The sequence below is a fragment of the Triticum aestivum genome, chromosome 6D (genome assembly GCF_018294505.1).
Source record: "Triticum aestivum cultivar Chinese Spring chromosome 6D, IWGSC CS RefSeq v2.1, whole genome shotgun sequence".
Taxonomy (NCBI): Eukaryota; Viridiplantae; Streptophyta; class Magnoliopsida; order Poales; family Poaceae; genus Triticum; species Triticum aestivum.
In genome coordinates, this window is record NC_057811.1 from 69,366,480 (window position 1) to 69,379,031 (window position 12,552).

The window sequence follows — 12,552 nt, forward strand, 5'->3', positions numbered from 1 at the left end:
AGGAGGCTTCTCAGCCATACATAGGTTTACAAAGAAGTTCATCCCAGAGTACAGCCACACTGCGATGCTTGGGGTGCTTCGGTCATACACGGCCAGCTCATGGCTAACTTTATTCTGTGAACGTCTACAATGACTAAACAAGATATCCCTCTCCGCCGACGTGGCTAGGCTCCGTTCTCCTCCACGAGAGTACGATGCTGCGATCGATCTGCCGCATGTGCTGTGAGCATACGTACCGCTTCAATACTATCCAGCTCCACCAAAATGGGCAGGCTAGTCCGATCCAATGCACAGCTAGGTCCAATCCCTCTCTGCACTCAAGCAATTCCGCCTCAAGACTGTTATCGCATGTGCATATTTCCCAGCATGCACTAAACACGGTCTCTCCTCCTTCATCTTTGAGAACCATGCCACCTCCAGCAGCACCTGACAACGGGACATAGCTCCCATCTGTGTTTAGCTTCGTCCAGCCCGGTCTTGGGGGAATCCATCGCAGCTCATGTTGCGAGGTGGCGCTCGGGGTTGTAGCCGGCCGGGTCGCATGCAGCACCATCTTCCCCTTCTCCATATTGCCATGTGGGAATTGATGGATGCATAACAGCAAGCTTATATACCCATGAAGAAAGCGACAAGAGACTTCTGTGGGTGGTGGCACCTTCCCATGTGTTATCTCATTGCGGGCGTACCAGGATCGCCACATGGTCATGAGCACCACCATCCGCGCCGTATCATCCAGGGGGTCTAGGAGAGTAAACAGCCACTCCGGCCCACTATTACATATTTCTTCAAGCTTCGGGATGGGCCAATCCACCTCCATGGCGCACCACCGATCTGTAGCAAGTGGGCATCTGCAAAGCACATGGAACCCGTCCTCTCGTTCCACACCACACAGGGGACATATGTCAGTAAGCTCAAGATGACGAGAGAATTTGTTGGCCCAAGTAGCCAACGAGTTGGTCACCACTTTCCATGCAAACACGCGTACCTTAGGGGGGAGCAGGGCACCCCCATATGATCTTTCAGATGGCGCGACGACCGTCCGGTGCCTTGCTCGTGGCGGCCGCCAATGGACGCTCGCGCTCGTCCATGGCGAAGCGGTAGGCTGGCCGAACAGTGAAGATACCGTTTTTCTCTGGCACCCATGCAATAATGTCGTCGGGGATGCGAGGTGATGTGCAGATGCTGGTGATCACGTCAATGTCCGGCTGGAGGAAGTGGCGTCAAAGCAGGTCCATGCGCCAGGACCCGTCGTCATCCAGAAGTTCTGCTACTCTCCTCAGCCGACAGGTGCCTCGATGTGTGATGGGATGGCACGATGGCTCCCGGGGCACCCAGCGATCACGCCAGATGCAGATGTGCTGCCCATCGCTAACACGCCAGACGATGCCCTTCTTCAGGAGCTCAAGGCCATGTTGGATAGCCTGCCAGGTAGGGAAGGCATTTCCGGAGAAAACCGTGTCCTCAAGTCGGCCGTCGGGATAGTAGCGAGCCTTTAGTACCTGCGCACACAAACTATTAGGCTTGATTAGCAAGCGCCACGAACCCTGAAGTCCCTGAAGCCCAATCCGCCCTGAGTTTTGTGCACCAATTTTTTTGGCCAGGCCAACCAATGAGTTTTCCTCTTGCCCTCAGACGCTCCCCACCAGAAATTCCGAACCATTATGTTCAGGTCATCGCATACAGACATAGGTTGTTTAAATACCCCCATAATATAAGTGGGAATGGCCTGTGTGACCGCTTTGATCATAATCTCCTTGCCAGCAAATCGAGAGGGTATCACCCCATGCAATAATCCTCTTAAGCAGCCGTGATTGCAAATTCTGAAATTTGCCTCGTGTCATACGTCCTTCTGGCGTTGGAAGTCCCAAATACTTGTCTTCAAAAGTGATTACCTCAATATTAAGGACAGCTCAGACCTTGTCCTGTATCCACTGGGCAAGCCGCCCAAAAAGTGCACTGCACTTGGCCGGATTGATGAGCTGCCCTGTAGCTCGCGCATATGTATTAAGCACTTCGGGTAGGAACGCTTCCAACGGGCCCGTATCTTGGCACACTAGTAGAAAAAGACCCATTTGTCCCGGTTCATAGGGTCCATCTGTCCCGGTTGGGGAACCGGGACTAAAGGGTCGTTACTAATGCCCTAGGCCTTTAGTCCCGGTTCTTATACAAACCGGGACAGATGGGCCTCCACGTGGCCGCTTCGGCGAGCCCAGGCAGGAGGGCCTTTGGTCCCGGTTGGTAGCACCAACCGGGACCAATAAGCTTCCACGCGTCAGCATTTCAGCGGCTGGTTTTTTTTAAAGGAGGTGGTTTAGGGTTTTGGGGATTAATTTAGGTTGGTATAGGTAGCTAATAGAGAGATGTGTCCTCTCTTATCTCCTTGCTACTGCTACTGCTATGCCTAAACATGACTTAGATTGAAGTCAGGCAACATGTGGTTCATGTCGAAAGTAATACCAATCCTAACTTGATCAAGTTTGGATTGTACTACTTTCGACATGCACCACATGCATGTTGCCTTCACTTCAATCCAATCCATATTCATTTCATCCACAGATATATAATAACTCTTCATGCTCGCATCATGCATCATCATAATAACAAGTCCTACTAATCATCATCATACAACTTCTACTCATTATTAATAACAAGTCATACGATCACCATCCTGATAGTCATCGAACCAACCCTACTTTGTTCTTAGCACATGATCATCAGTATTAGGTAGGACCTAAATACCCTCTTTAAGGTAAAATAGCATAAAACAATATAGACCCTGACTCTCCATTATGGAGAATGGAGATCATCCTGTCTCCAATTCTTGCGCTTCGCTTCCTTTTGCTTCCAAGAACCTCCTTACGACTGTCCATACATTTTTTCCATTTATTGATTAGCATGTCTCCACTTCTTTGAGAAATCCGTTATGGACAGTTGAGATTCGTAGGATGACCTGGATATATGTTCAAAACACGAAGGCTGTCATTCTGATACATCAAATGAGGCACACAATCCTCTGGGATTCTCTGTTGAAAAACATAGTAATAACTTCATAGTTAGCAATGATGTACTAGTTTTAGAAGTATGCAAAAAATGCACGGATGTCGTAATAGTAAAATATCTTATCAGGGTATCTCCATGGTAGTTACCGTAGTTCAACACGTGCACTAGTGGCACGTATTGACCATAATGTTGAGGAGTTTGATTGTAGATATTGTAATTCTCAATATCAGTACAAAATCCGACCAGATGATTTTTCTTCTGATAAGTTAATTCGGAACCATCGGTGTAGTGGGTTTTGTCTACCATGTTCCGCACATTGTTTGAACAATCAAAATAAGCTGTCAATGAAAATAAGCTGTCAACTATTTTGAAATAAACAATATAAATTAGCTAATAATTATGTTTGAGAAACTCACATAGCGGTAGAACTGGAGGCGTATCAACAAGGACCCAAATGTCCATATTGTCTTGCTCGATTTCAGGATCACCAAGATCCATGGTGACAAGCATACCCTCATCAAAACCATACATCTTGCAAAATGCTTCCCAATTTTTGCAACCAAAATGGGTTACGCTCTCAGCATTATACAGATTTACTTCAAAATCCACATCATGATGGGTCCTTAGGTGAATTTTCTTCGTTTCAAAATTTTCATGGTCTTCAAAATCCATCTTCTCCAAGACATAGCGTCTTGCATGGCATGGGATAAGCTATACTCAAATTGTAAAAGATGAAAATTACACGTTGAAATAGTTGAAGTCATGCTTAATTATGAAAAAAACACTTGTGGCCGTTGCGTACCGTTTCAACATCGAAGGTCTCCTCGAGCTTAATGCTGAAGCGCCGATCATCGTCCAGGTGAGGCCTGTCGCACAAACCTCGATCGTCGTGGCACCACCCGCACTCCCCCGGGAGACTTTCGTCGTCCGATGATGACATTTCCTACGTTCATAATTCAAAGATTAAACTTGTACAATTAAATATATGTACTACAAAAACTAAATTAGATCATTATTATTCATCGCGGGTTGACTATCGGTTTGTCGAGTCTTTTCTTGAAAACTCTCAGCTCACGTGGTGTATACATTCGACCGTTGGTGATGGTCGCTCCTCCATTTGTCCCCGAGTGCATTACACCAAAATGTCTAGCACACGGGAACGAAGGAGAAGCGACCCCCACGACAACAGTCGGGATTCTTCGTCCTCTCATATATATATGGTGGAACTCTCCCTCACTGATTCCTCTGTGACATTTGCGACCGTCGGTATGGTGTGGAACATATGCAGGAAACCCCTTATACAACGGGATAAATACAAAGCGGTACATGACTTATATTATAACTCTAACACTCCTTTCATTCCCGAGTGCATTACACCAAATTGTCTAGCACACGGGAACGAAGGAGAAGCTACCCCCACGACAACAGTCGGGATTCTTCGTCCTCTCATATATGGTGGAGACTCGACAGACTTAAAGTCAACCCGAAATATCGTTTAATTATCTTTCTAAAAGAGGATTTGGCTGGTCTCATCTCAATGTCGGAGGGGGTCGGTGACGGGGACGACGGCGGGGATGATGGAGGGGCCGGGGGCTCCTAGATTTCTGCGAAAACCAAAACCCTATAAGCTATCAACTAATCATATGCATATGCCTTGCATAGTGCTCTCCAATTTTAGCATTCAAAGTAGGAGTAGTTTTCCAATTTGAGCATTCAATAAGCAAAATCAGATCGCAAAATAAAGTAGTATTCAAATTAGGATGCATTCAATTATAAGCAAAACTACATCATCTCCATGCGTCCGTACATCGTCGAATATTATCACTAATACACCTCGAATACTATCATACATATCGCCGGTACAGCTAGAACCGTAGCGCCCGACGGGTATCGGCGCGGGCGGTGGACACCCAAAGGGAAGGAACCATCACAGGATCATAGCTCCAGTGAGATCCCTGAAGAACCTGCCAGGTATTGTCGAACCTGTCCTCCAACGCAACCATGTAGCGACGGACGTGCTGGTCCTCCTCGCTGACACGGTGACGTACCAACTCCGCGGTGTCCGGAAGCCTCGGCACCGTCACAGGCCCACGCGACCGCCACCAAACAAGGATCGGGTCAACGATGGGCTGGCTCCTCACCAACATATGCCCCCCGAAAGGTAGCACCTCCCAAAATCAGCCCGGCGGAGCCCAGTCCCGGACATGGCCCCTCTGATCAAGCCGGCCTCCTCCGCCGAGTCGACGACGAGGATGCGGGATAGGCATCGTTGATGTCGATGCGGGCATAATTGCTTTAACTAAAAAAAACAAACTAGTTCTATTAATTTCTTTACTATAAATAGAATAAAGTAGTGCTTACTAAAAATAAACTAGCTAGTTTAACTAGTTCTATCATTTTTCTAACTAATTCTATTAAACACTTTCTAAGTAGTACTTACTAAAAGTTATCGGGGAGGGGGGTACGTATATCGACAACGACATACCGGATAAAAAAATAAGAAGAGGAAGAAGAAGAAAAAAAAAGGAGAAGAAGAAAGGAATAGAGGAGGAGATCGAAGAAAAAAAAGAAAAAAGGGGAGAAGAAGAAGGAATAGAGGAGAAGAAGAAAAAATAGAATAATTATTCTATTTTTTCTTCTTCTCCTCTATTTCTTCTTCTTCTACTATTTTTTTCTTCTTTTTCATCTTCTTATTTATTTCTCCTCTTCTTCCTCTCCTCTTCTTCTTATTCTTCTTCTCCTTCTTCCTCTTCTTATTTTCCTTTTTTCTCTCCTTATTTTTCTTCTAAATATGAACATACATAAATGACTTTGATCATACACAATTTTCAGATTCCTACACAATATGAACATATACATAAATTGACAAAGAAAATTCTATGAACAAAAAAAATCATAAAAGTTCTATGAACAAAATTACAACAGAAAAAAATCATAAAAATTCTATGAAAAAATGATATATTCTTTGCATATATATGAATATACAAACATTTGCATATTCAATAATAATATCACCAAAAAAATCTAAACTACACATCTAAATTACAACAACTAAATTAACTACACATCTAACTACACATCCAAATTAATACAACTAAATTACAAATCTAAACTACACATATATAATAGCTAGGGGGCGCGGCGGCGGCCATTACAGGGAGGAGGAGGAGGGGATCGGGGCGGCGCTCACAGGGTGCACGGTGACGGCGACGAGGAGGCAGCGTCGGGGCAGGGGCGGCGCGGGGCGGCGACGGCGACGGGGCGTGGCGCAGGGGTGCGGCCGGCGACGGCGTGGGCTCGAGGGCGGCGGACGGCGTCGGCGTGGGCACGGGCGACGACGACGGCGACGGGGCAGCCTGGCGGCGTCGAGGAGGTCGGCGTCGTCGGGCGGCAACTGGCGATGAAATCTGAAGAAATGCTAAGTGCTGGCTTATATAGGAAAAGCTTTAGTCCCGGTTCGTGACACAAACCGGTACCAAAGCCCACCTTCAGTCCCGGTTGGTGCCACCAACCGGGACCAAAGGCCTCTTTTCAGCAGCCCAAAGGGCGGGAAGCAGAGGCCTTTGGTCCCGGTTGGTGGCACAAACCGGGACTAAAAGGTGGGCATTGGTACCGGTTGGTGCCACGAACCGGTACCAATGTATGCCTTTAGTACCGGTTGGTGGCACCAACCGGGACTAAAGGCCTTGTGCTGCCCGCATCGCGGCACGAAAGTTTAGTCCCACCTTGCTAGCTGAGGAAGCTCGAGAGTGGTTTATAAGCCCCACTCCCGCTGCCCTCTCGAGCTCCTCTCAAATGCAGGCTTTCGGGCCTAAACACACTGTATCTGCCTGTGGGCCTATTGGGCCTTCTACGGGCCTGAATCCTGGCCCATGGGTGGGTTTCTAGTCGTATTCAGGCCGTGATGGCCCAGTAGGTGGCGTTTTTTTTATTTTTTTCCCAGTTTATTTCTTTTCTTTTTTGCTTTATTTTTTTTATTTTTTTCTACTTTCAACAAAATACTTATTTATTTTATTTTATTTTATTTTTCTAATTACTTATTTACTTTATTTTATGATAATTCTTTTTGCTATTAAAGTTTCTAACAAAAAAAGTTCTTTATGAAAATTCTTTTTGCTTTTAATGATTTTGAACAGAAAAAACTTTGATAATTTTAGTTGCATCAATTTTATATAATTTTAGTTTCAGTAATACTAGAGGTTGCTTATAATGTTTTGAACAGAAAATACGTTGATAATTTTAGTTTCATAAATTTTATTTATGTTATTAAAGTTTATTTTATTTTGTTTCTACTTATATATTTTATTAAAGTTTATTTTATTCGGTTTCTAATTACTTATTTATTTTTTATGATATTTGTTATTTTCCATGCATTTACTGTTTATTTTGAGCTATAAGACCCTAAAATTGAAAAGCACTAGAAATGAACTCTGAAAAGGTTGAAAGTTGGCATGGTATCATCATTTCACCCACATAGCATGTGCAAGAAAGTAGAGAGGGTTACGGCAAAAACTGGATGCACTTCGTGTACAAAACGGACAATCTCTTTCGAAGTATCAGGGTTTCATTCGGAAACTCGTCTGTTACAAAGAGATTTCATTTTTTTTAACTTACTTGAACTCCATAGATTTTCTGTGTTCAAAATGCACCATTCAAAGCCACATCATCAATTTTCAACCCTTTCTGACTTCATTTGTTATTTTCATGCATTTACTGATTATTTTGAGCTATAAAACCCTGAAATTGAAAAGCATTTCAAATCAACTCTGAAAAGGTTAAAAGTTGGCATGGTATCATAATTTCACCCACATAGCATGTGCAAGAAAGTAGAGAGGGTTACGGCAAAAACTGGATGCACTTCGTGTACAAAACGGACAATCTCTTTCGAAGTATCAGGGTTTCATTCGGAAACTCGTTTGTTACAAAGGGATTTCATTTTTTGAACTTACTTGAACTCCATAGTTTTTCTGTGTTCAAAATGCACCATTCAAAGCCACATCAACAATTTTCAACCCTTTCTGACTTCATTTGTTATTTTTTATGCATTTACTGATTATTTTGAGCTATAAGACCCTGAAATTGAAGGCAACATATAGCTCTCATGAATAGACAAGTGACCAAATTAATAGAAATTCATCATCACATTAAAACCAAAGTACATACATAGTTCTCATTGAACAGCATATATATAGCTCTCCAGAGCATCTAATTAAACCATACATTGAAATTATGTAAAACATTTTAATGCAACAACAAATGCGATCATAATCGCAACCAAGGTAACAATTGATCCAACTGCATAATGATACCAAGCCTCGGTATGAATGGCATATTTTCTAATCTTTCTAATTTTCAACCGCACTGCATCCATCTTGATCTTGTGATCATCGACGACATCCGCAACATGCAACTCCAATATCATCTTCTCCTCCTCAATTTTTTTATTTTTTCCTTCAAGTAATTGTTTTCTTCTTCAACTAAATTTAACCTCTCGACAATAGGGTCGGTTGAAATTTCCGGTTCAACCACCTCCTAGATAAATAAAATCTATGTCACGTTGGTCGGCATAATTGTCATAAACAATAAATGAACCAAATAGTTATAAAAAGATAATATATACCACATCCGAATCATAGACAGGACGAGGGCCGACGGGGGTGGATATCAAAACCATCACATTATATAATAAGAAGGAATAATAAAAGTAACAAAATTAGACAAGTATCTATCTGAAGTAAGAATTTTTTTTCTTTCAGATAGAAGATAAGAACAAGAGGCTCACCACGGTGGTGCTGGCGACAGATCAGCACGGGCGATCGACGGCGGTGAAGACGGGGACGGGACGTGACAGACCGCTAAACCTAGACAAATCTCGGGGAAAATGGAGCTCGGAGGTCGAGTTTCGAGAGGAGAAAGATTAACTAGTGTGGCTCAGACATTTCATCGAACACCTCATGTGCATAGGAGGTGAGCTAGAGCACCCAAATGCCCTCCCCTCAACGGCCAGAAAACATAGAGCGCTGTGGAGTGCTCTGCTGCGGCGATGGGGTATATATAGGCAGCTCATTTGTCCCGGTTCGTGGCTAGAAGCGGTACTAAATCCGGGCCTTCTGTCCTAGTTCAAGCCAAGAACCGGGACCAATGGTTGTGGGCCAGGAGCGAGGCCCATTAGTCCCGGTTCGTGCCTCGAACCGGGACAAATGGTTCCATACGAACCGGGACCAATGCCCACGAGGCCCCCCCCCCCCCGGGCTCACGAACCGGGACGAATGCCCCATGGGTCCCGGTTCATGACTGAACCGGGACTAATGGGCTTGCCATGCCCGAACGAAAGCCCTGTTTTCTACTAGTGGCATGTGCAATCGGAGCAGTTGCACAGGGCCTCTCAATTTCAGGGGGCTCAAAATCAGAGATTACCTCAAAGGATTAGGTACTAGTGGACTTTTAAGCACTAGATGATCCATCACTCACCTGAAATCAGTATTTGTGTTTCTCATTTTCAGTGCATGTTGCTTAGTGGAGCCATTTGGCCCACGCACTGCCGCATCATAGCCTCCAACCTTTCACCCCTCTAATTAGTTTCTACTAGTATATTTTTTGTTCTTTTTGATATTACATCCTTATTTTTTTGTCAAGATGTAAATACTTTTTTTGTGATGGTAAAATGTGAATTCTTTGAAAAAACAGTAGTAACACAATAGTTAATACAAAATATTTCAACTCAAAAAGAAATATCAAATATTTTAATTGATATTATTACATATGGAGCTGATTTCACACCGGCCCCATATTTTGAAGGTATGGCCCTGGCTTCCAATCTAATATGGTATACAGAGCCGACCTCTTTCCATGGATCTAACGACAGAAATCCATCGCTGAAACCCATCGCTTGAAACCCAGAACCCGATCGCCAAACCATCGTGAGAAACCCATCCAGAAGCACATGGCCATGGCTTCCCCGTCTGCCCCTGTTGGGCAGGACCCGTCAGATGAACTCCTCCGCTTGACGCGTGAACGGCTCCAGCCTCTTGTCCCCGTACAGCAGAGCGCTCTGTGAAATGTGTTGCTTGCTGAGTGGAGCTGTATGACATTGTAGGGTTGAACTGAATGGCGTGTTTTCGTTACCCGTGACAGCAGCACGCGCGCCCCCGCGAGCTTGTTGTCCCAGCTGAACACGTCGACGCCGTCGTTGGCGCCGAGGGAGATGAGGTCGTCGAGGTAGGAGCTGTTCTTCGTCGCCCAGAGCAGCCATGCAGATACCCATAGGAGCTCGTCCTGCACACCGTGCATGCACGTAAAATCGTTACAAGAAACACGCAAAAGGACTACGTATCGTTGCACGGTGTGATCTTTTCAAGGATTTGACTTGCACCTTGCAACCCCATTGGAATATTACAATTATGATCTCACTTGGAAACTTAAAGTTACGCCCTACTTTAAAGCATGCAGTTGCAATCCCATTTGAGAACTTGCAATCGTGACCCCCTCGAAAATATGCCTTGCAACCTCATTTTAAAAATCTGCAATTGTGATCTCATTTAAAAAAAATCATGATTTTGAAAAAAAGAGTTCACCAACTTAAAAAAAAGGGCTTAGGGTTCTGCTTAAAATAAAATGGAAAATAAAAAACAAAAAATAAATTCACCCTCTTGCCGGCTAAGTTCCAGCATTGTTTTGGGGCTATGCAGTTGCAATTAGGTTACAATGCTCTATTATAACGCTAGTGGTGGGCATATAACTAGCCAACCCTCCCCCGTACTCGCCCAGATGCAGTTGTGTTTGGGTTCGTGCAGTTGCAATCAGGTTATAATGCGTGCAGTTGCAACTCTAGTGATGGACATGCTAGTAGCGACAGCAGTTGCAACTGGCCCGTTCCGACTAGTTGTAGTCGCTTTATGCTCGCGCAATTGCCGAGGAGTTACAACGCATGCAGTTGCATGCATAGGGGTGGACATGCAACCGACTCACACTCCCCCCCAACCCAAGTTGCAGTTGGGTTCCAACGCTTGCAGTTGTACGTCTAGTGGTGGACATATAACTGCCCCCATAATTCCTCATCCGACCCCAGCTTGTAGTTGTTATGTGCACGTGCAGTTGGGTTATAATGCTTGCAGTTGCATGTCTAGTGGTGGACATGCAACTGGCCCGACAACTACCCACCCAACCCCAGTTGCAGTCATTTTGTTCCCATGCAACTACGGTTAGATTACAAAGCTTCGGTTACACGTCTAGTGGTTTTTGTAGTTGCATGTGTAGTGGTGTGGACATTTAACTAGATTAACAACTCCCCATCGACCCTAGTTGAAATTGCTTTGTGCATGTGCAGTTGCAATCAAGTTATAACGTTTGTAGTTGTACATATAGTGATGGACATACAACTGACCCAACTACCCTCCACTCTATCTTAGTTGCAGTCGTTTTTGTGCATGCAAAGTTGCACAATAAAAGGCAACCACAAAAAAAGGGATCGTGTACAAAGTTGACTGACCAAATTACCTCGAATCATGGCGCACTTTTAATATTGCGACCAGGTGAGTCTGCGAAAAATTTAAAAGAAAAACCAAAATGCAAGAGAGAAGAAAAGAAAAACCTCAGAAAAATGTCACCCACCATGTGACTATCCCACTATAATTGTGCGTGAGACATGTGTCGATGCAACTTTGTTTGCGTGGATAAAAAACAAACAAAACGACAAAAAATACTGAAAAGAAAAAATATAATAAAAAATCTGAATATTGCACCGGGGAGAGCAAGAAAAATAAGAAAAAAAATCCACGAGCAAAAGAAAGCAAATCAAACAAAACAAAAGAAAATAAACTTTTAAACGCACCGCGCTAGGGAAGACAAAAAAGGCGAAAAACGACCTATGGACCGAAAAAAGAAAACAGCCAATTAAAAAGAAAAGGCGATTTAAAAATTTGCTGCACTGGAGAAGATCAAGAAAGACGAGAAACAACCCACGTGCCAAAACAACCAGCAGAACAAGCTTGCAGTCCTAAATAACTCTCGAGGCTTGCCAGCAATAAAAGACGGGTCATGCCCTGCTGTCCCACAAGATTAATAAGAAACACGACATTCCCTTGCCAAGCCTCGAATCTTGAAGCATTTGATCGACGTCTGACATATGATTGAGACACAACTGCTTCTCAACTATCTAAGGAACAACAAAATCCGTTTTGTTTATGTACTTTTCCACATAAAAAGAGAAAATGGATAAAAAACAAAAAACAAAAATAAACATGTGACAACAGAAAAGAGGATAATATAATTCTGTAAAATAGAAAATGAACAAATAATCAACAAAAAAGGAAATTTGAAAAATAACAAACAAGTGCTTATTAGCTGCGGACCGACTGCACAACCGGCACCCGCCGAGTCGCTTGCTTTACCGGGCGAAGAACTGGGTGACCGCCCGCCGCCAAAGCATCATCCTTCTCCCTCTGTTTATGGCGGTGAATGGTGTGTGTCCAAATGCATGGGCTCAACCTCGCTTTTGTGTGGGACGGCTGTGTGAGTCCGATGCGGCAAACTTCCTTCACATTTGCGAGAATT